We start from the raw sequence: 23,080 nt of genomic DNA, 5'->3' as shown, positions 1-23,080 counted from the left end.
TCTTTATTGCTTTTTGATTTTTTAGCATTTAACTGTCACTTTGTCTGTTTAGTTTTTGTTTAAAATATTTTAAAAAGTAATTTTCCTTCGCTAACCTAGCTGGTGTACTATCAGATTTCATTTTTAAAAAATGGGAACATTTGAAAGTTTGGATCTTCATTACTGCAACCATCTATATGGTTACTTAGTGGAATTTGTCTAGTTGAAGGGTCTCTTATTTGTTAATACCTGCTTGAATACAAAATACTTTTACATGATTGCATAGAAAGTTTGCAAATTTGTCTTTCTAAACTGTAGGTTATTTTAGATTTTGGAATGCATTTAATGCACGCTTCTTATTATATGCCGATTTTATTTACGTTTTAGAGACTTAGCGTGTGTGAGATTCCTTGATCAGGCTTCGTATTGTCCGTCTAGTTGAAATGCAGTATTACACTCTTAGGGAATGTCTTCTCTTTTTAACTCAATTGTTTTTTGAAAAAAATATTAAAATAATGAGTAATTGTCACCAACTGATCAGTATTGGCGTTGCCTGGTTAAGTTTCAAGTTTTGGTTAGCTTTTTTTCTAAACTTTCAAAGCTATTGCTTTAAGGCTTGCAGCCCTTGTTTGTTTACCTTCAATAGCTGACTTTGAACTGCAAGAGATATAACTTCGTCCTGCATTTTGCGAGGATTATGGCCCTTTTTGGACTTAGATAACATCAGATTTCTTGGTTAAGTTTTATGTTGAGGTAACCTTTTCTCCTGAACAAGCAAAGCTATTGCTTTAAAACTTGCAACACTTGTTCACCATCAAAAGATGACTTTGAATAACAAGAACCATACCTCTATCCTGCTTTATGGAAGACTTACTCCCCCTTTTGAACTTGGAAAGTCAGATTTCTTGGTCAAGTTTTGTGTTTAGGTCAACTTTTCTTCTAAACTATCAAAGTTATGACTTTAAACCTTGCAACCATCAAAAACTGACTTATCTCCCCTTCTAGATTTAGAAAATATCAGATTTCTGGTTTATGTTCTACGATTAGATCAACTTTTCTCCTTAACTGTCAAAGCTATTGCTATAAAGCTTGGAGCTGTTATTCGCCATTGAAGGCCGACTCTACACAGCAAGTAACATAACCCTACATTATGACCCCTTCTGAACTTAGATAATCAAGGATATGGCAATATTTCTTTTATACAGAGACATGAGCGTCTGGCACCCGTAAGGCTGTACTGTTTAAGTGTCTTAGACATTTCATATAATGGGAGGAATTGATATACAGGGTATAGCACGTGTTATATGTGATGATTTGCAAACGTTCTATGTATCTTGTCCTGTAATATATTGTTGTTTTAACCTGTAAAGTATTGATACATAAGTCTCTTATAATTCTGTTATAGAATGGCTATATGCATATATATTTTTGATGTAATGTATTTGTATGTAGATGAGACTATAATAAACAATAAATATATGTTAAAAATTGTGTGTGAATAGTTCTTCTTGTTCTTAGTTTATCGCCAGTTTGTCCGACATAAAATTCTCCACATCCGTTGAAGGTGATTACATAACGTACACTTTTTACATCACAAGACAAATTTCATTTACTTAAAATGTTTTGCTGTTAAAGTTGTAGCAATTGCTTTCTTTTATATGTTTGCATAATTTTACAATTTGGTCTTTTGCATTTTGTAACGGTAAAATTTCCGCTTTTATCCTACTTTATTGTAAATCTACCTTTTGTCAATAGTTTTTTAGGGTTTGGTGGTTGCCGTTTGCTTTTAATGAATTTTGAATTTGCGATTACCTCTTTCATTTTAGTGTCTGACATTATTATATGTAAATTATTTCTGATTATTGAATATTGATCAGGGTTTTTAAGGTTGTACATGTATATACTTGTCAACAAAAAGACTCGGCACAAGACGGAAGTCTATAAATTAAGTGAAAAAGCGACGTCAACATAAAGGGACGTAATTTTGACGTTGTTTGTTTCAAAGGGGCGTAATTAATATTGCTATTTGATTATTTAGCATTAAACTGTCACTGTAGTTTGTTACGATTCGGTTTAAAGCATTTTATAAAGTGATTTTCTTTCGCTAACCTAGCTGAAGTACTATCTTATTTCATTTTAAAAAATGGGAACATTTGAACCTTTGGATCTTTATTACTGGAAACATCTATATGGTTACTTAGTGGAACTTGTCTAGATGAAGGGTCTCTTATTTGTTGTGCGTGAACAGTTCTTCTTGCCAGTTTGGCCAATATAAAATTCCGTTGCAGGTGATTACATAAAGTACACTTTGTACATCATAAGACATATTTTCATTTACATAAAATGTTTTGCTGTTAAAGTTGAAGCAAGTGCTTTCTTTTATATGTTTGTATAAATTAGAGTTTGGTCTCTTGTATTTTGTAATGGTAAAATGTTCGCTTTTATCCGACTTTATCGTAAATCTAACTTTTGTCAATAGTCTTTTTTTTTTAAGTTTTGGTGGTTGCCATTTGCTTTTGATGAATTTTGAATTTGCGAGTACCTCTTTCATTTTAGTGTCTGACATTATTATAGGTAAATTATTTATAGTTCATGGTTTTAGGGTTTAATGTAGATAGGTAAGGTATTGTGTCCTTACGTGATTTAATTTGTGTTTGAAGTAGTGTCTCTCTTGAAATTTTAAGTGCTTTGGATGATAGTTTTAGGGTAATTTCTATGAAGAAGCGATAACATAAGTTCTTTTAAGCGTATATTCCTAACGTTTGTATCTGAAATAACTGTGCAAATACGTCCTGCTAAGTTATATGGTATGCTCAGTTTTGTATGTTTAGGGTGGCATGATTTAAAATTAAGGTCTTATTTTGTATTTGTTGTTTTAAAGAAAATGTTTACTGAAAGATGGCAACCACTTTGTTTTACCAGAATATCAAAAAAAAATGTGTTTCCCCTAATTTTATTGTAAATTTTATGTCTGGATGTAAACTATTTAAAAGGATGTAGAAATGCTCAAATACATTGTTTGATTTAGTCCAAATGACAAAACAGTCATCTAAAAGTCGTTTCCAGTTTTTTTATGTATGTAGTAAATGTTGTGTCTGTTGCATGTTTCAAAATTCTGTAAAGCTTTTCTTCCATATAAATGAATGATATTCACATGTTCTGAAAATTATTATTGTATATATGTTTGACTTTTTAAAGGGGATGACGATCGAATATGAACATAGATCTCTGACTTTACTTTTCTTTGTTGTTTAATTTTGATACACTGTTCTAAAAGAATATTGATTGCAAAAATGGTTACACTAGTCTGGCTACTGACTAGATACACTTTCTTTTTCTAAATTTCTACTTTCGCTTTTACTATGTCAGCAAAATTCTCTTACCTCCGATTATTTTCTATGTTTTGAGAGGAAAGGGAGCGTAATTATACAGATTTTAAAGAGTGTCCTAGAATGATCCCCTCTTACCAAACCAGAGACTACGGTTAAATATAAAGAGGTGTTTATGAAAAGATTTCAGTATCTATGTTGCCAGTTTATTTGAATCGACGTTATTTCTATACGAAGTTTTATCTTAATGCAAATGTCATAAGAACAAATACCTTTTTGCTATCATAAACGAATCCTTTTTGGCAATGAACAATCCCATCATTGTTTGGAAAGAATCGCTCGATAACTTTGCCCTGGTGGTTTGAATCGGTAAAATTAGTGTCGTAGTCTGATTTTAGAAAAGATGGTATCTGGTTTGTATTGCTTATAGAAGATTTCAATGACACTTCAAATTTGTTTTTTTGTTCCGTTAGAAGTATGTCACACGATTCCTTAAACTCGATGCCGTTACAGAGCATGCATGCATAATTTTTATATATGCGGGTTCCTCGAAAGACTTTAGCCTTTATTGGCCAGAAGTATTTAGTACACAATGTCTGTAAAACATAGTTTGAATTCTTATCATTGCATGAATCAATGATATTTTCAACTTGGCAAGACTTTGGTGCAAACTCTAAACCCATCATCGCATGTTCATATCCAAAAGCAATATTACACAGTAAACGTTTGTCCAGAAGCGTTGTCGCAGCAAAGTCGAATGGATTTTTCACAGGGAAGTAATAGAAAATAAAGTTTAGACGTTTACATTTTAGCGAAACATTCCAAAATGTAGCGGATAGGCTTTCATTGTCTTTGTAACATAATTCACAGAAACGATTTTTAAATGTAAGACCTGAAACTGTATCAGTAACTGGTGTATGATCATATAAGTCAAAAGTACTTAAGTAATCAAACTTCATCTCGCACTTCCTCTTCACGTCCATATCTTTAAATGTGGATGGACACAAGGCTATCATTGTAACGCCTTCTCTGTTCGGGATAGAACCATGTTGTGTATGTACGCAGAGCTGTCTGTCCACTGCTGTCTTGTTCACATTGGAGGAAACAATTTTTGTTGTATTTTCGGATGGAAGTACTTTTATTCTGAAGATTTCTTCATTGAAATCAGGGCAACATGAATCTTCCGCAATGCAAGTGTTGTCACATGAACACTTCTGGCAACATGGTAAAATGGAGCTGAATCTTGGTGTAAAAACAGAACTGTTTGGTGAGTTACAAAGAGCTATATATGGACAAATCCGCGTTTGCTCCGTAATCAAAGCTGTGACCAATTCTGTACTATTCAAATTTAATATAGAACTATTTGTCAGAAAGTTATTTCCTTTAAAATCCGAGAAACGCGCATACAATGTCAGTAAATTCAATAAAATGTATATTGCTGCCATTTTAATCAACGTTATGCTTAGTATTGGTAAATAGATCAGTTTATATACAATTCAGTTAACAGACACCGTTACTTTAGTCGTTGCTGTAAATGTACACCAAGTAACTATGACAACATATATACGTATTTCTTTGGAATACGAAAATAAAATAGAAAAAGTGGAAAATCCACAGGTCGCTCAACAATTGAGCCTGTTTATGGACGGTAGTGGGAATGTATGTGGAAATGCATGCTACCGTCCACGCTCTCTAGCCCCGGATTGAGCAGAACTCATGCTACAAGTAAAAAAAAACAATTAAGAGACATCCGCAGATATGTTCTACGGAGTTGCACACGGAACCTTCAATGATACACTAGCGTGTAATTCCATGAAAAATGGCGTATGGTTTCCAAGTAAAGCTACTTGCCCACAGTTTATGTGAAATTTTTCAACATGTTTATTTCCACCGAGTTTGGCATAGAATGTATATATGACAATGAAAAATGATCAAGTGGATAAAAATGAAAGAAATGCAAGAAGAATGTAAATTTTCTGCATTATTACAAAAGCGATGCAATGGTTTACTAACTTCTTCACACTATATTTGGTTATTTATAACAATATTTTGCAAAAATCTTATGTCAATAACTTTGTACCACTGGCCTCTTTCAGAGTACTCACTTTTAATGGCTTTTTGAGATAAATCCCGGTCCAGGCACTGGAAATTTCTGAGATGCTCTTCAGTGTCTCCCACCTAACTAGAGGCCTGTACTGCGTCTTCCCAGGAAAGACGGCTTCGCGTATATCGGTGCTATACACCGGGTACGTTAAAGAACCAGACTGTCTATTCGCAAAGAGCTAGGCTAAGTTAGCCGGACAGGCCTGTATCTACAAAGGATTTCTCTCTATCTGTTCTGTGGGATTTATCTCACTCTGTCCCTATGGTCAGATCGCTCTGTGTCTGTACTAGTAGAGGAAGAATTTCGCGCCCTGTGTGGCTGCGTTTGCTATATGTAAAGCGCCTTTGAACGTGTTTATCATGAAAAGGGCGCTATTAATCTGGTATAATAATAATAATAAATTATTTTTCGGCAAAAATATGTGGGTTAGTCCCTTTAAAACAATAGGTTTGCCCTAAACGAGAAAACAATGGGCAGAACTAAACAAACTGGAATTTAGAAGGGGATCTGAGGTTATGGAGCCTGTCACAGAAATTGCGAAAAGAACAAAAGTATGAAGCACAATATCCAAAACTATGAAAGCGGGAGTATTGGAACCACCCAAACCGAAATGATCAAGCTGAAAAACTAAACAATACCAATAACATAAAAGTCGCTCCAAACGATCTGAAAAGATCGAAATATAACAGCTCTGGTTGGCTGTACGGGGAGACATTTTACGGCCGCTACACGGCTCAAACAACGATGCTGTGATAATAAAATAGAAAAGAGGAAACTCCCAAGGTCGCTCAACTCAACAAAAATGAAAGTGGTGCCGCATGTTACAAGTATAAAAAAACAATGCAGAGATATCCGCAGATGTGTTCATACGGCGGTACACATGGAACCTTCAATGATACACTAGTATGTAATTCGATGAAAAGCCATGTATGGTCCCAAGTTTAGACAACGGTTTTGCCCTAAACGAGAAAACAATGGGCAAAACTAAACAAACTGGTATTTAGAAAGGAGATCGAAGGTTATTGAGCCTGTATATCACAGAAAATGCCGAGAGACAAAGTCAAAAAGCAGGCAACATATCCAAGGAATGATTAAACAATACCCAAAGCTATGAAAGTCTGAGTATTGGAATCATCCAAGCCGAAAAACAAAACGGCACCAATAACACAATATAAAAGTCGTGCCGAACGATCCAAAAAGATCGAAATGTAACATTTACCGCCGACACATTAAACAAATAACGCTGCTGTGATATTAAAATAGAAAAAGTGGAAACTCCACAGGTCGCTAAACACGACAAAAATGAAATGTTGCAGGTTCGGTTTGACTGACCCTGTTCATGGACTGTAGTATAAATGCATGCTACTGTCAACACACGCTAGCCCCGGGTTGTGCAAAACTCAACATTTACACATGTTACTTGAACAAATTAAACAAGAAAATAAAACCACAGTAAAAACAAAATTACATCATATTCTAATATACATAAGAAAGAAATTAAAAAAAAATTGTGTCTATGTTTTGGTCATATTGTTCTGAAATCTTCTTAATACATACTGTTACACATTGATTTCATATGGTGGCTGATTTCTGCCATCTCGTTCTGGCGTGTAGGCGCGTTTGCAGGGCGCCAGAACGCCAGGACGACAATTAAGCGCGCCAAGACGACAAACAAGGCATTTGTCGTTCTGGCGGGGGAGCCAACACGCTAAATTGGGAAGTTGTCGTTCTGGCGTCTTAGCGCGTTTGCAGGACACCAAGACGCCAACACGCCAGGACGACAATTATACGCACCAAGACGACAAAATCCATATTTGTCGTTTTGACGCGTTCACTTGTCGTCTTGGCGTCTTGGCGCATATAATTGTCGTCCTGGCGTGTTGGCGTCTTGGCGCCCTGCAAACGCGCTAAGACGCCAGAACGCCAGGACGAAAACTTCCCAATTTAGCGTGTTGGCGCCCCCGCCAGAACGACAAATGCCTTGTTTGTCGCCTTGGAGCGTATAATTGTCGTCCTGGCGTTCTGGCGCCTTGCAAACGCGCCAACACGCCAGAACGAGATGGCTGAAATCAGCCACCATAATTTCAGCGTAATATTCGCTTGTTTGATACTGCAAAATATTAATGTGTACTTGTGTAACCTTTTTAGTAGGATGACGATCGAAATTAGATATAAATATATGATTTTGCTATTTTATTTTGTAAACAGTTTGATGTGGCATTGAAAACAGATTGCTCTAGTCAAAACAGTTACAAATAAAAGAGATATATTAACTGTACAGTGCAACCTCTGTAGGGCAACAACCGTTGGGAAATACAATTTTGACTGTTATGTAGAGGTTGTTGTTCTGGAGAGGTAAATTTGATAGTATATTTCAGCTTTGGGAAATTTTGATGATGTTGTTATAGAGAGGTTTTTGCTTAAGAGAGGGCCGCTCTGGAGAGGTTGTACTGTATATCTGTAATGTATGTTAAGTTGTCTTGTCTTAGATTTTGAAGAAAATGCTCCAAATGGACGTTTATATAACCAGAATATATCTTTACGTAGTCGATTGCTCTTTGGTTTGTAATTAACGTCGCTTTCTTTGAAAATATGTGTCTCACCAATGTAGGTTGTAATCTCGTATTGATGGATTCTGTTGGTGCGAGGAAGCTATCAAGTTTTACAAAGGTGCCCACCTTTGCAGTCGGTCCTGTGCTTATAGCACATCCAGAATTGACGCCGATATTTCAAGCATATTTTATTTCTAAAACATCCTATTTAACAAATAATCAAGGCTTTCGAGTTGTTTATCGTCAGATTTACCACGGTTCAGAGTTCAGATGCGTAGGAATTGAACCACGAGGGCGTTAGCCCGAGTGGTTAAATACTGAAGCATCTGAACGATGAACCGTGGTAAATTAGACGATAAATAACAAGAAGGCCTTGATTGTTTTCATTCTGACATGCTCATTGATATATTTTAATAGATATTATACTGGACTTCGTTTACCTGAGGAGTAATGTATCGAACGTCATGCGGCAATATGACGTCATAATTGACGTCATAATGCTCTCTTACCGGTCCGCGCGTCAACCGTTGTTTATCGCAGAATATATAGAGCTTGATTTTCTTCTTTGTTTAACTGGAAAACAAATCGAACCATGTTAGAATAATATATTTTTTATAGTAGAAAATACTAAAACGAAAGCGTATTTTTTTTGTCAAAATGTGAACGAAATATTACATTTTTTATCTGCGCAGGATGTCTGTCCTGCGCTAATAGAAAATCTGGACATTACTCCAATATTTTGAATATCTTTTATAAACCATGTTAACCTTAACTTTGTTATAATACCAATATATACCGCCTTTATTATTCGCGGTTTCTGTAAAATGAATGTAAATACTGGGCTTTTAATAAATACGTTACAGCTGTTTTCATTATTTTATTTTCATTGCACTTCACGGTATACCGGAGTAAAGTTCTATACTTATAAGAATGTATATTTTGCTTCAGTATCGAGGTATTTTGTAACTATAAGGAAAATACAAGTTTACCTCATTGCTTTTTCTGCTAGGACATTACCTTATGTGTTCAGTTCAATCAATGATTGAGTTGTTTTTTTTTAAATTACCTAAATTATTCACGTAAATCCTTGAGCACAGGACACGCATCTCCAGGCAAAATTTATGTTGAGAGAATGAATTTTTTTTATTCGTGTTTCATAAAAACATAGAAACATGTATAATTTCAAGATTTGTTCTTTTTTAACATCACTAATGATAGTGAAGTTCTTCATTTCATCAACATGATATCACATTTTCATGAATGATTTAGTGTCATAAACTTGCAACTAAAAACTATTGGGGAAAAAAAACAGAGCTACATCTCATTTCATTATCTGAAACTTTCCTTCACTGTATTCTCGAATGTCAAGAATTGTTTTATCTGTGTTGAGCCAGCTGTTCCTTTTTGTATTTTAGCCATGTCAAGAGGTATACTTACGTTGGTAAAACAAATGTGATATTTCAGTATTACAAGCGATTCAGTGAAATGTGCTAAGTTTATGTAAAGTATAAAAATAGCCTAAAACATTGTGTGCTAGCCCTTTACGCATGTTTGGGTTTTATTGTCTGTTGTATCAGATTGGAGATATTGAAACTTGATGACCGACTGCTGTGAATTAACTGATGTAGAAACAAATTTATCAAATATATATACCAATATATACCATAAGTCAAATTACAGATCTTTATAGTTACATTTGTTATTTGCGCTGCTCGTTTGGCAAATCGTTCAAGGTAGCAGGGTACACTTAGATGTGAAAATTTTGGGCACGGACGGTCTTACATGTAGCGAGTCGCGATATTGCACTTCTCTTATGAGCAGAATAAGGGGGGCCATTTTATAAATTGCGTGCATGTTTTGTGCTTTTAATTAATGGAAAGATCAGGATTCTCATACAAAAATAAAGAAAGTTATCAAAACGAAAGGTTTACACCATCCATGAAAAATAGCATGCCAAAATCATCAATTTTGCACTTTCTGAACAGCCTGCAATGATCCCGCTGCAAGAACAATGCCCAATTTTATTGCATTTCTCAATTTAATAGTCCTTACTGAACGTCAGAACATAAACGGAATGGGGGCCCATCCAGCTCGTTTTTTTCACAAAATAGCGAAAATGTTCCCGAGTATCAATCAACAAGCACAGAACCCTTCCGTGATTTGAATTTTTCCGCGAAAAGGTGTCTCATTGATCATACAAAGCTACCAGCAGTTAGTTTTCCAACTGACATTAGAATTTTACATGTATCGGCTGTATAAATTTTCTAAAGAATTAATAATCATTATCTCTCACCTTAATTTACAGACATCCAAAATCACCAAGTTCTATTTATAACAAATATTGACGGGGGCCAAAATTCGAAGTGTACCCTGCTACCTTAAGATTTTTCAGTTAATGAACAAAAGAGGGTTTTACTAGTTCTGAACTTTTTATATGTCTTTAGCAAATTAAACCAAATAAAAATGTTTTCAATAGCATGAAAAGAAGTCTGTATGAGATAGTCTAAACTTGCCCACCCCAAATGCGCAAATTTAGCCAAAATTTACAAATTGTCGCTACGAGACAAAGAACGTACAATACATCCGTTTTTACCATTTTCTGACATTTTTTAACGTATTTTGTCATTAGGAATGATATAAGGGAAATTCTGCACCATTTTGCGAAAATAAAATGTCCCCATCCCCTATTTTCCTATTTCATGGGGTCCCCACCGTCCGAACATTCCCCTTATTGACGAAATGCATAGCTGGTGGGCCAGATATGCGCTGTGTGGGCTAATAACGATTAAAATGATGTTTTTATTGTACCAGAACCTTGTTACTGGAGCTAGAATCTAAAAAAATCGTATGCGTATATATTGACTTTTATGCTTTTATGTGTCCTCACCGTAACATTTTTGAGCTGCTGTGCCGTCAGGTAGAGTTTTAAGTCCCAAGAAAGTTTAAAATATCGAAGGAGAGGTTCTAAACTATTTGAAACCGCACAAATTTAAGAGTTCTTTCAAAATTTAATTTTGGCAGATTTCCCTTAAGGTAGCAGGGTACACTTAGATGCGACAATTTTGGGCACGGACGGTCTTACATGTAGCGAGTCGCGATATTGCACTTCCCTTATGAGCAGAATTAGGGTGTCCATTTTATAAATTGCGTGCATGTTTTGTGCTTTTAATTAATGGCAAGATCAGGATTCTCATACAAGAATAAAGAAAGTTATCAAAACGAAAGGTTTACATCATCCATGAAAAATAGCATGCCAAAACCATCATTTTTGCACTTTTTGAACAGCCTGCAATAATCCCGCTGCAAGAACAATGCCCAATTTTATTGCATTTCTCAATTTAATAGTCCTTACTGAACGTCAGGACATGGGGGCCCATCCAGCTCGTTTTTCCACAAAATAGCGAAAATATTCCTGAGTATCAATCAACAAGCACAGAACACTTCCGTGATTTGATTTTTTCCGCGATAAGGTGTCTCATTGATCATACAAAGCTACCAGCAGTTAGTTTTCCAACTGACATCAGAATTTTACATGTATCGGCTGTATAAATTTTCTAAAGAATTAATAAGCATTATCTCTCACATTAATTTACAGACATCCAAAATCACGAAGTTCTATTTATAACAAATATTGACGGGGGCCAAAATTCGAAGTGTACCCTGCTACTTCAGGTGCAACGATTGATAAATCGTCGCGCGGATAACCAACTGGCAAAAAAAACATTGTTTTATGCGCTGCGCGTTTGGTAAATCGCACAGACTGGTTATTTGCGCTTAACACCATACACTCTAAACAATTCACAACCAAACAGCAGAAGATACATTTATACACTTCTAAAACGCGGAAGAACCGATCAATCCAAAAATGCAAATGATCAATCAAACCATGTAAGAAAAATCACAAAATGAACCAGCAAATCCAACTTCTAACAAAGTATCAACTTGAAAACAAAACCACAACCAGACAACCAAAAACGAAAATATTCGCCAAACAAATTAACAATTATCATGATTATATACAATGAAATATACGCCACCAAGAAACAAATCAAGAAACAAATCTTCACTTCAATAATCGAGACATAATTTTTACTTCGCATGTATAAAACACGACTTTCTCTCGTTAAAACGCGGACTAAACTGCTATACTCTCATAAAATTCTTTAAAAAAATCCAGCGCGTCTTTCAACAGCTCCGATTTTTGACCCATATATCACGCTCTCTCTCTCTCTCTCTGTACAGCAGTGTTTTTTATCTGGGAGTTTTAACAATAGATATTTATTTCTCTGCCGCCGTTAACAATACAATACAATACAAATTTTCTTGAATATATCGTCAAGACTACAAAACAGTTACTACAGAAAATATAATAAATATAACAGATTGAACACATGTGGGTACAAAAATATGATTAAAAAAGTTAAATACACTGTACTAATGAATTATGAATTCTTCGATATTTATGAAGGGGCCCCCGTGGCGGAGTGGTTAAGGTCGCTGACTTCAAATCACTTGCCCCTCATCGATGTGGGTTCGAGCCTCACTCGGGGCGTTGAATTCTTCATGTGAGGAAGCCATCAAGCTGGCTTACGGAAGGTTGGTGGTTCTACCCAGGTGCATGCTCGTGATGGGGACTTCCTCCACCATAAAAAGGCTAGAATATCGCCATATGACCTATAATTGTGTCGGTTAATTATGCGACGTTAAACCCAACAAAATAAATAAATAAATCGATATTTATGAGCTAAAAGGAAACAAATATTTATTTTTCTACCCTAATCTCGGTTTATCGATTTTCGCTGTAAATTAGATTTTCATGGGAAAAGCCATAATAGTCTGGTCGTTGAATGTCATATATCCAGTAACACTAAATTGCGGGCTGCGGGTTGCTATGATGGAAAAATGTTCCATTGTAGCAACCCGCAGCCCGCAACCCACAAAATATACACTAAATTGCGGGTTGCGGGCTGCGGGTTGCTATAATTGAAAAAAGGCACATCCCTGGGTCATATAACCAGTATCCTTACAATTTGGGGGCTCTTCCGGGATCTATATTCAAGGAGGTACAGAGACTAGTGGTTTTAACGTTCTGTTGTTGTACCAGAAGGCGCTGTGACTTAAAGTGGTCTGAGCTACATTGAATCTTGTTCCAGACATAGTTCCAGCCTAAAGCTTAAAGATGAACTATGATAAATGGGTTGAGATGGGTGAACGTATGGGTCTGTCAGGGACATAACTCATAGAATTTGTAGATAGGAAAGAGAAGGAATATACGGAACGTGAGGAGCGTATGCAGAGACGAGACGAAGACATGCGTAGGTTTGAGGCTGAAGAAGCTGAGAAGAAACGACTGTTTGAGCTTGAACAGGCCGAGAAATTACGGCTTTATGAGGAGCAAAAACGGGACTATGAAGAACAACAGGCCGAGAAGAAAAGATTGTTTGAAATTGAACGTTTGAGGGAAGAACGAGCTTTGAAGGAACAGGAGTTGAAGATGCATAAAATAAAGGCTGATGCTGGAGCTTTGGGAGATGATAAAGGTGCTGAGCACCATAATAGTAAGACACTGTGGCCAAGGCTGCCGAAGTTCGAGGAAAGTAAAGATGATATGGATGCATACCTAGAACTATTTGAGCGGTTTGCAAAATGCCAGGGATGGAAAGAATAGACATGGGCTGTGAGCCTCAGCTCATTACTTACAGTAAAGGCCTGGACGTTTACACAAGCATGCCTCCAGACCAAGCCAATGACTATACGGCATTGAAAATGGCAGTTCTGAAGCGTTATCAGTTAACAGAAGAAGGTTCTACATTGATTGGGAATGCAAGCCAGAGCGTTGTGAAACTGTTTTTCAGTTTATGGCAACGCTGGACAGGTATTTCAGTCGATGGACAGAGATATGGCAGAAGCTGACAAGACGTTTGAAATGCTGAAAGACCTTATGATCAGAGAACAGTTCATACAAACTTGTTCCAAGGATCTTGCTTTATTCTTAAAGGAAAGAGTTGCAAAGTCAAGAGCTGAGATTACACAGTTGGCAGAACAATATATTAAAGCTCATGGTGGCTCTATCACATCTAACCGGATAAACAGAAGTAATTTGTCATACAGCAAGGAGCAACAGCCTTTGACCGAGGTTCAGCCAGTGTCTCAGCCTACACAAAGAGAAAGGCCAGCTTTTAAAAAGCCTGTATGTTTTATATGTAATAAGGACGGTCACATAGCTAGAGAATGCAGAGACCTATCCAAGAGAAAATAAGTGGTGCTGCTTTAGCTAGTAGGGGATCCTATGAGGAAAGACAGAGAAATAGGCATGGCATGCAAGATTCTACACCCACAGACTGGAGAAAGGAAGACCAGGCGCAGAAAGACAGACAGTTTGATGACAGCTTCATGCCAGACAAAAACTGGAAAGCCCGAGAAGAAAGACAGTCTTCATCCGGCGAAGATACTGCTGCAACTGGGATGACGAAAACCCAGCATTCAATAAATATAGAAACTACGGAACCGTCTGATCGAACGTTTAATGTTGAGCAAATGAAAATTTCTCAGAAATATGATGTAAAGTTAAAGAAACTTTGGACTAATGTTACAGATAAAACGAAACTGAAAACAAAAAGAGGCTTCATGTTTCATTATGAAGTGAGGAAAAACGTATTATATAAAATCTTCGAGAAGAAAAAGGGAAGAGTTGTTAAACAGATAGTAGTCCCAACCCAGTTCAGGGGAAGTGTTATGACATTAGCTCATAAGTCAATAGCCAGGGGGCACTTATCAGCTAAAGAGACACTTGATAAAATACGAACGAGTTTTTACTGGCCAGGCATCACAAATGAAGTAACAAGGTTTTGCCGGTCATGTGATGTATGCCAGAAAGTAAAGACTGACCTGGCATCAAAGAGCAGTTACGGTAGACATGGTTTGCAAGAATATAGGCATCATGATAGAACAGAAAGAAACTGGAGACAATCTGATGACAGACCAGAGTCACACAATTGTGATGATAGAGGATTGAACCGATATCATGAGAGGTGATCTATTAAGTATATGAACAGAGGATCACGTTGGCCTAATAGAAAGGGTATAGACAGAGATGTTAACAGACGAGATGATAGGGGTAATAAAGCCCATGGCCAAAATAAATCTGAGCATAAGAAGTCATGGACACAAAATGACATGAGAGATGAGCTCGGTAAAGGGTTTATAGATAGATAGATTTTATTCGTACAAAGGCAATATACCCATCAGTACACAATATATATACAGTCATTAATATGTAAACATGTCAATGGCATATCATACACATATTATATAAACATATCAAAATACATTTTTATAATAAAATTTACTAAATGGTGAGGGGACATGGTTACTGTTGGTAAAGTATAACACCTCTTTTTTCGAAACTTTTAAATATATACATTGCTAGATTTTTGACTATCCATATGTTATCAGATTGAAACAGTTCTTTAAATTTTAGGGTATTTGGTTTTTTCCAGTAGTATTTTTTCATATGCATATGTCGAATATCTTGATACAGTGGGCATTCAAATAGGAAATGGAATTCGTCTTCCAGTGTATTGCATAACTTACATTTTCTTTGGTCAAACGCTATTTTATTTGGTTTATGCCATCTGCCTGCTTCTACTTCTAAATGATGTGCAGATACTCTCAGTCTTGTAAAAGCATTTCTGAACTTTTTAATATTAACAATGTCTAAATAAGATTGATATTTAAAACAAGAAAATAATCTATATGTTCTTGCCCTGGTCGAGGTTTCTAGTTGGGCGTTCCATTGCTGCACTCCAGTATCGTGCAGTCTTTGTTTAAATACTTCTAAAACATATTTTTATTGGCAACACCTTGAAACAGCCATACATGGTTAAAACCTAAAGATTCAAGTAAATATTTAGTGTGATATGCCCATGATTTCTTATTAGGATACACATCCAAATCTTGTAACATCATATTGTACACAATTTTTACATATTTTGTAGAATCACATTCTAATAACTTAAACCAGTATCTTAATATAGATAACAACCTTTTATTAAGTAAACTTGTACGACCTAACTCTCCATATACAAAATTATTTTGAGTCTGTGTACGTACACCAAGAAGTTGTTTACAATACTGTAGATGTATTCTTTCTATAACATTAATTTCCCTAAATCCCCATATTTCACACCCGTAACATAAAATAGGGACGATTAATTTGTCAAATAATTCTAGAGAATGGCTAACACCAATATTAGTAAATTTTACTAAATAGGATTTAAGTTTGTATATCGCCTTTAACGCCTGGCCCGCCAGTGCCTCATGAGTTGCAGTAAATGAGCCACCTGCGGTAAATGTAACTCCTAAGTATGTAAAACTTTTAACAATATCTACAATTTGACCATTATATGTAAAATTCAAATTTCTCCTGTTTGTGCCACCTTTTCTGAAAACCATCACCTTAGTTTTGCCTACATTAACCGTTAGCTTCCATTTTATACAGTAATCAAATAACATATCAAGGCCTTTTTGTAAGCTAGATTCCGTTTCAGAAAAAATAACAATATCACCAGCGTACAGTAAAAGAAAAAGTTTAAACATGTCTAAGTTTACCCCCTCGAATCCATTTAAGATAAAACGTTCTTCAATGTCATTTAAGTACATTGCAAATAAAAAAAAGGTGAAAGACGTTTATACGTAGGTCTGACAGGAGCTATCGTGTAAAACGAGGTTTTGGTGATAACAATTATTATGTCAACAAAAAAGATGACAAGTACTCTTACGATCAGAGAAACAAATGAATATCATTCATGATGATAGTAAAATAAAAGGGTCAGGAGATGAACGTTATATGATATTCTTGAAATCATATACTTTATGTTGAGTCTTTTAGAGATGTTTGATCTTTGATACTAATTTAATAAGTATATTACTGAATGTATGTTAATGATAGCAGTATTACATGATTTGTAAAAATCGAGAAATAGTAAAAAGAAAAGGAGATTTTGTACACAAATTATTCCTTAAGTTTTTGAAAAACTGAAAGTATTTTCTTGAGAAGGGGGCTATTGTCAGAATAATTTGTATGTTTGATATATTGATAACATAACACATTAAGCACAGATAGTGCCTGACTCCCTTTCTATGCTATCATTGCTATAAGTATTGTTGAATTGCTGTTATTAATAGACATTGGGTCATTTGCGGCTGATTTGGGTTCATTATGTTGATAGCTGGATCCCAGCATCACACATTATGTTATATACAATAGTTAAAGGGAACCAGATATTTGATAGAGCAAGTGCTCGTTGTAAAACACTATGTTTAAATGTTTAAATTTGGACTAATCAGAAACAAGTTCTATAAATAGCACGTCTGCTAGGGTATAAATAGATAGATAGATGACAGAGAGCTCATTCAGTATCCAGCGGTCGAAGAAGACACATCGAGGATTCAACTAATAATTTATCCCAGTACCTTGGTAAGGAGACTATCGCAGTTACCTTGTCAGGGCGGATAAATTATTTTTAAAAAAAAAAGACGTTTGAAGTTTATAGACTAAAGAAGAGTTGCAGAATTTCAACAAGGTTTCGAGCTATAGGGCCAGCGCATAGGAATTTTACCTTTATGGTAGTTGAATGCTATAGACTATAGCAAATATAGGCTGAGCATCGGAAAGCTGAGACAGAGACCCAGAGTTTGGTAATCTACTGAGAGTAGGAGAGTTCCAGCTTATAGACGGTTCAGCGTTATTGGCGAAGTACAGCCAAGGCATCGGGGATATATATACCTATATGGTAGTTGAATGCTACATGTGATAGCATATTGGCGCTGAGCATCCAGGAGTCAGGGCAATCATATAGAGTTGTAACTTCAATTAAGAGGACAGAGGCCGAGCATCTATGCGACAGGACTCGTATGTTGTTGATTCAAAGACATTGTCTGACGGGAACTTCAACAAAAAGACAAATCAAGTATAGAATCTCCAGCCTATGGGAGTTTGAGCTAAAAGAAACTCGTTAGTTTGAAACATTTAGTGATCTGCCTGATCCCTGAAATTGTCTAGCTCATAATTAAAATCATTTACGAATCATTGGTACACGAATAATTTAGGCAAGGTAGCTAGAGGAAAATTCTATATATGAGATATTTGGTCTCACCAGCTATACGTTTTAACAAAGGACATTCTATTTCGTTTGTCAGCTAGTCTAAGACATAGTCACCTTAGGGATAAGGCCAATTTCATTGTTCAAGATACTAAAGGCGTAGGCACTTCCCTGGGTCATATAACCAGTATCCTGACACACCTATTTTCAGGTCATTCGTTAAAATATCAAGGTCATACTGACCTTCATATTTGAGAATGGTTTCTGGAGGCCTACATTCTTCAAACTTCGTATGGTGGTTGCTTGATCGTTGGAAGTCTGTTGTCCATCTGTCAGTCCGTCGTCGTCCATAATTGGTTTGTGTACACTCTAGCAACCACATTTCCTAGAATTTGACAATATATAAATATGGCCAAATGATCTCAGCCAAGTTCGATTATGGGTTATATCGGACTGGTTGGTCTAGAGTTATGGGCCCTTGATTTATAAAATATGATATATTTCACTTTATGGACACTCTAGCACCTTCTTTTTTAACCAATTCTTAAATCATATTTTGACAGAGTGTGTTTGACATAATAGATGACCCCAAGGTCAAAGTCAAGGTTACCATGACTTTTATTGCAAAAAAAATCCTTTTAATTGCAATGCTAAGACCTAGGACCCTCACACTTGGTAGGGAGGTTGGTTCTTAACAGAAGATAATCTAAACGTCAAAGATCAAGTTCTCCTAACCAAAATTCATATTACTTGACAATACTTCGGCCTGGGACCTTCAAACTTGGTAGGGAGGTTGGCCCTGATTAGTACATGAGCCCTAGGTCAGAGGTCAAGGTCACTGCTACCAAAAACTGTGTAACTCGACAATTTCTGGGTCTAGAACCCTACATCTTGAAATGAGGCTGGCTTTGACCAGTAGATGAGTAGTAATTCAAAGTTCAAGATCATTTGGACAAACGTCTGTTACTTGGCAATGCGTGGGCCTAGGAGTCTCAAACTTGGTATGTTTGACCTGATGAGTAAGTGACCTCTAGATCAAAAGTTAAGATCAGTGCCACCACGAAAAAAAAACGCTTAAAAGCTCTGCATAGCCTATACCTAGGATCCTCAAACTTGGTAGTCCACTAGATGACCCTTCGTTCAGTGGTCAAGGTCAAAGTCAACAGGATATTTATTATATATAAGATTCCGTGATGCTTTTCTCCTAAATCCTAAAAAAAAAAACGGAAGAAGAGATGTGTCTTGCAACATATTTAGTCGTGCCCGTTGTGTTATTGAGTACAATGGTGTAATCATGCCTTAGATTGAACCTATTTAAAATGTACTTGTTATTGAATTTTTAAAGCAATCCGTCTACTATATCTTTTCACTACAGTTTTTTGTTGTGTGCCTATTTGCGATGCACGGTTCTCTGGCTGTGTTTTGGGTGTACTGTGCTTCCGGGAAATCTCCCCTTACCTTTTATTTTTATAAGGTCTTAACTGATATCTGTCATTTATTTCAGTAGAACAGAATTAACTGTCTGATAAAAACTGGTAATAAGTGAGAGATACGAATAGCGTCACCTATGCATGGTATACGTGTATGATATCCCATTTTGAATGTAGTCTCCGAAATAGGTCATATACGAGTAAGGTCTAAAATATACTATTATGTACAATGCATGTGGTACAGTGATATAAAGAGTAGAAAAATCATCAAACATTTATAGTGTTTGTTTAATAGCTTTTTGATAACATCTCCGGAATTCTTGATGGACCAAAACAGATTAACACCCGAGTTCTCATATACCTTAGAGCAATACTTCAGCACGTGGTCTTTTACTGCATTTAGACAAGAAAGATATTGCAGAAGGGTTGCTTCAAAAATGCAGCAACAAGTACATCTTAATTATATGCAAGATAGAAAAATGAGAAAGGGGTAGAGACAGGCAAAATATGTCGTAAGTGGCACATAGAGATAGGACATTTCCTGTTCCACGATTGTAAATAGACGTGTGTAACTTAAGCTCGGTACCTATGTGAAAATCGCTACTGTCGATATTTAACAACATTAGCTGTAAGAAAATTGTAAACAAAACAAATATTTTTCACTACTTTTTTGCACTTTCGACATTTTCGTTCTGGGCGTCGATATTATCACAGCATTAGATAATAACATATAATAGGTTGTATAATATTTTTCTATATGATATGGCAATATATTTTGACTCGTCTTCTTTCGAAAAACATATTGGACGAGTCTGTATTGGGACTCGTATCCATTAGAAAAAAACATTGGACGAGCCGATAAAGTCCAATATGTTTTCCTTCAATTTCCCGTATTATACTAGGAAATAAAGGATATTGCATGATGAGTGTCTTTTCAGAATTTATTAAACGAGTTGAATAAAATATTAAGCCGAGCATTTTATCAGTTTTATTCAACGAGTTTAATAAATTCAATGTGGAAAGTCACAAATGTAATATTCTTTTGATCACATGTACGCTTTTTCCAGCCAAAACATGAAACATATACTTTCTTTAACCATTATAAACAGGTCAATTTGACCAACGTCTCCGATACTTTAATTTAATTTTATCCTTCATGATATTTCTCAGAAAAAAGGGAAAGCAATACTGATGGGCACGACTGAAACAGTCGATTATTTGAGTTATCATTTAGTTAACATAAGTGGTGAAGTGGTACAAATGCATATCGCTGACTGTAAGAGAAAATAGGTACAGTATGAGTATTAATAACACAATCAACGAGTATGTGACATAAATAAATATATACATTATCATTTTTCTGTTCATTTCAGTGTACCATTTCGATTCTTATGGTAATTCCTGCCGACGTAAGATCCTTGACTGATTTCTTCAGTTTTGCTGCATGGCTGTTCTACGGTCTTGCAGTATCTTGTGTAATCATTTTGAGATTTAGGCAGCCACACGCTGATAGACCTGTAAAGGTAATATAATCTTATTCATTGTTGAAAATATTATGAATTACATAGTTTGGCATTAAAACATTTGCAATATGCAAATTTCTTTTATTCTTTGTTTTTTAAACGTTTTTAAAATAACTAGTATTTTTTGTTGTTGTTGTTTTTTTTTTGTTTGTTTTTTTTTTTTGGGGGGGGGGGGGGGGGGCATATATTTTATTTCACAAAGCATATAAATATAATAACATTCAAGCTGTATGGCTTTTGCAAAGACTACATTAGCAATGTTTGATATGAAACAAAATTCTGGTTATTAAACATATGTTATACACAGTTTTGTAGAAGCAGGTAGAAACCTAGTAAATAATGATGTTTCTACAGATTAGATACCCTGTGGGAACGCTAAATGATACAACTTCGCTAAATGATACAACTGACGTTAAATGATATAAAACTGACGCTAAATGATACAACCAACGATAAATGATACAAAATCGAGGCTCGCTAAAAGATACAAAACTAACACTAAATGATGCAACATTTTTAGGCTCGCTAAAAGCTACAAACCGTTGACGCTAAAAGATACAAATTTTGTATAGGAGTATATGGAGAATTTCTACATTTGTTGACGATTTCACGAAAGTATTACCTTATTTCATGCAGGACTTGTCACACGAAAATTTAGATATAGTTTTATATGTTCCCTGTTAAATAAACATATACATGATCCCAATTGAATTTTTCTGGAGTGCTCGTCAGTAACATCCGTGCACTTCTTGTATTTGTTCTGCGGTAAATTTTTGGTATATTTTATGAAATTCTTTATGAATTTTGATTTTAATAACTATAAGTAAGGGGATGTAAATTGTTGTTATATGGTATGAAATTCTTTTAATTTTGATTTCTAATAATTGTATATATTTGGGAGTCTAAGCAATTCGACATGTCCAGACATTATAACATGTTAAGGTAGATCTAAACAAATAAAAGATAGATATATAATTGAATAACGGTATGCGTAAATTGGAAATCTCTGGCCTGAAGATGTCTAACGCTATATCCCTTTAATAATACATTACCTGCGATTACGCATAAGGACCTTTGAACAGAAATATCTAACTGAGATGTCAAACACATTTTACAATTAGCATACTAGTTACATGACTTTAATCAAACACATTTTTACAATTAGCACACTAGTTACATGACTTTTAATCAATAAATAGGGATTAGATTGTGTCATCAAAGATTTACTTAGACACTATTTTTCTGTATTACGGGCAGTTTTATGGCAGTTAATTTGCTTACTTGCCAAATCCTGTTTTAGGGTTCGAGACGAACCGATTTTATGTACGTATTTTTCATTGGTCAGTTGAATTTGTAATAAGATTTTTAGTTGGATAATTTCGAAGAAATCAACCGTTTCCAAATCCTTTATAAGCACATCAGCTACCCCGAGAAAGCCAAAACTCTGGCTTCGTAGAAAAATAAATGTTATTGGGAGCTGACAAGATTTTTATTCTTTTTATAGGTAAGTCAAATTTTGTACTCTGTATTTTTTTTCAACTTTGTAAAATCTGGATTGGTAACTTTTAAATTTTAACAGAGATCTTATCTTAATGCTAGGCACATGTGTATTGGAATTGTTTGTTTATATCTATGCAGCTGTTCAGACAACAACTTAGTATTTTTTGTTCATGTGTAAGATTTGTACTTCTATAGTTTAGTTTTATACATATGCATTTCGCTATTCAGAAAACTTCAAAGTATTTTTGTTTATGAGTAAGATTTAGTAGGTTCTTTTTACTGTTGATTTATTACAGAAATTATGTTTTATAATGAAATTGAACTAGTTATTATTCACATAGAGAAAAGAAACGTATTGAGTACTCTAATTCTCGATCAGTTAAAGCGTACTCTCATTGAGAACTTATTTAATTTGCGTTTTTCGTCCATTGGAATAATATTCTAGGCATTGAGTACTCTTCGTAGGAAAACAAATTTAGATGTATATTAAAAAAAAAACTAAAGCAAACTGAAAATATAACTTTTAGGCATTCCAAAGCTTATAAGAAAAAACTAGAATA

This window comes from Mercenaria mercenaria, chromosome 6, assembly GCF_021730395.1.
Source record: "Mercenaria mercenaria strain notata chromosome 6, MADL_Memer_1, whole genome shotgun sequence".
Classification (NCBI taxonomy): domain Eukaryota; kingdom Metazoa; phylum Mollusca; class Bivalvia; order Venerida; family Veneridae; genus Mercenaria; species Mercenaria mercenaria.
The sequence above is the reverse complement of the archived record's forward strand: the minus strand, read 5'-3'. Positions refer to the sequence as shown.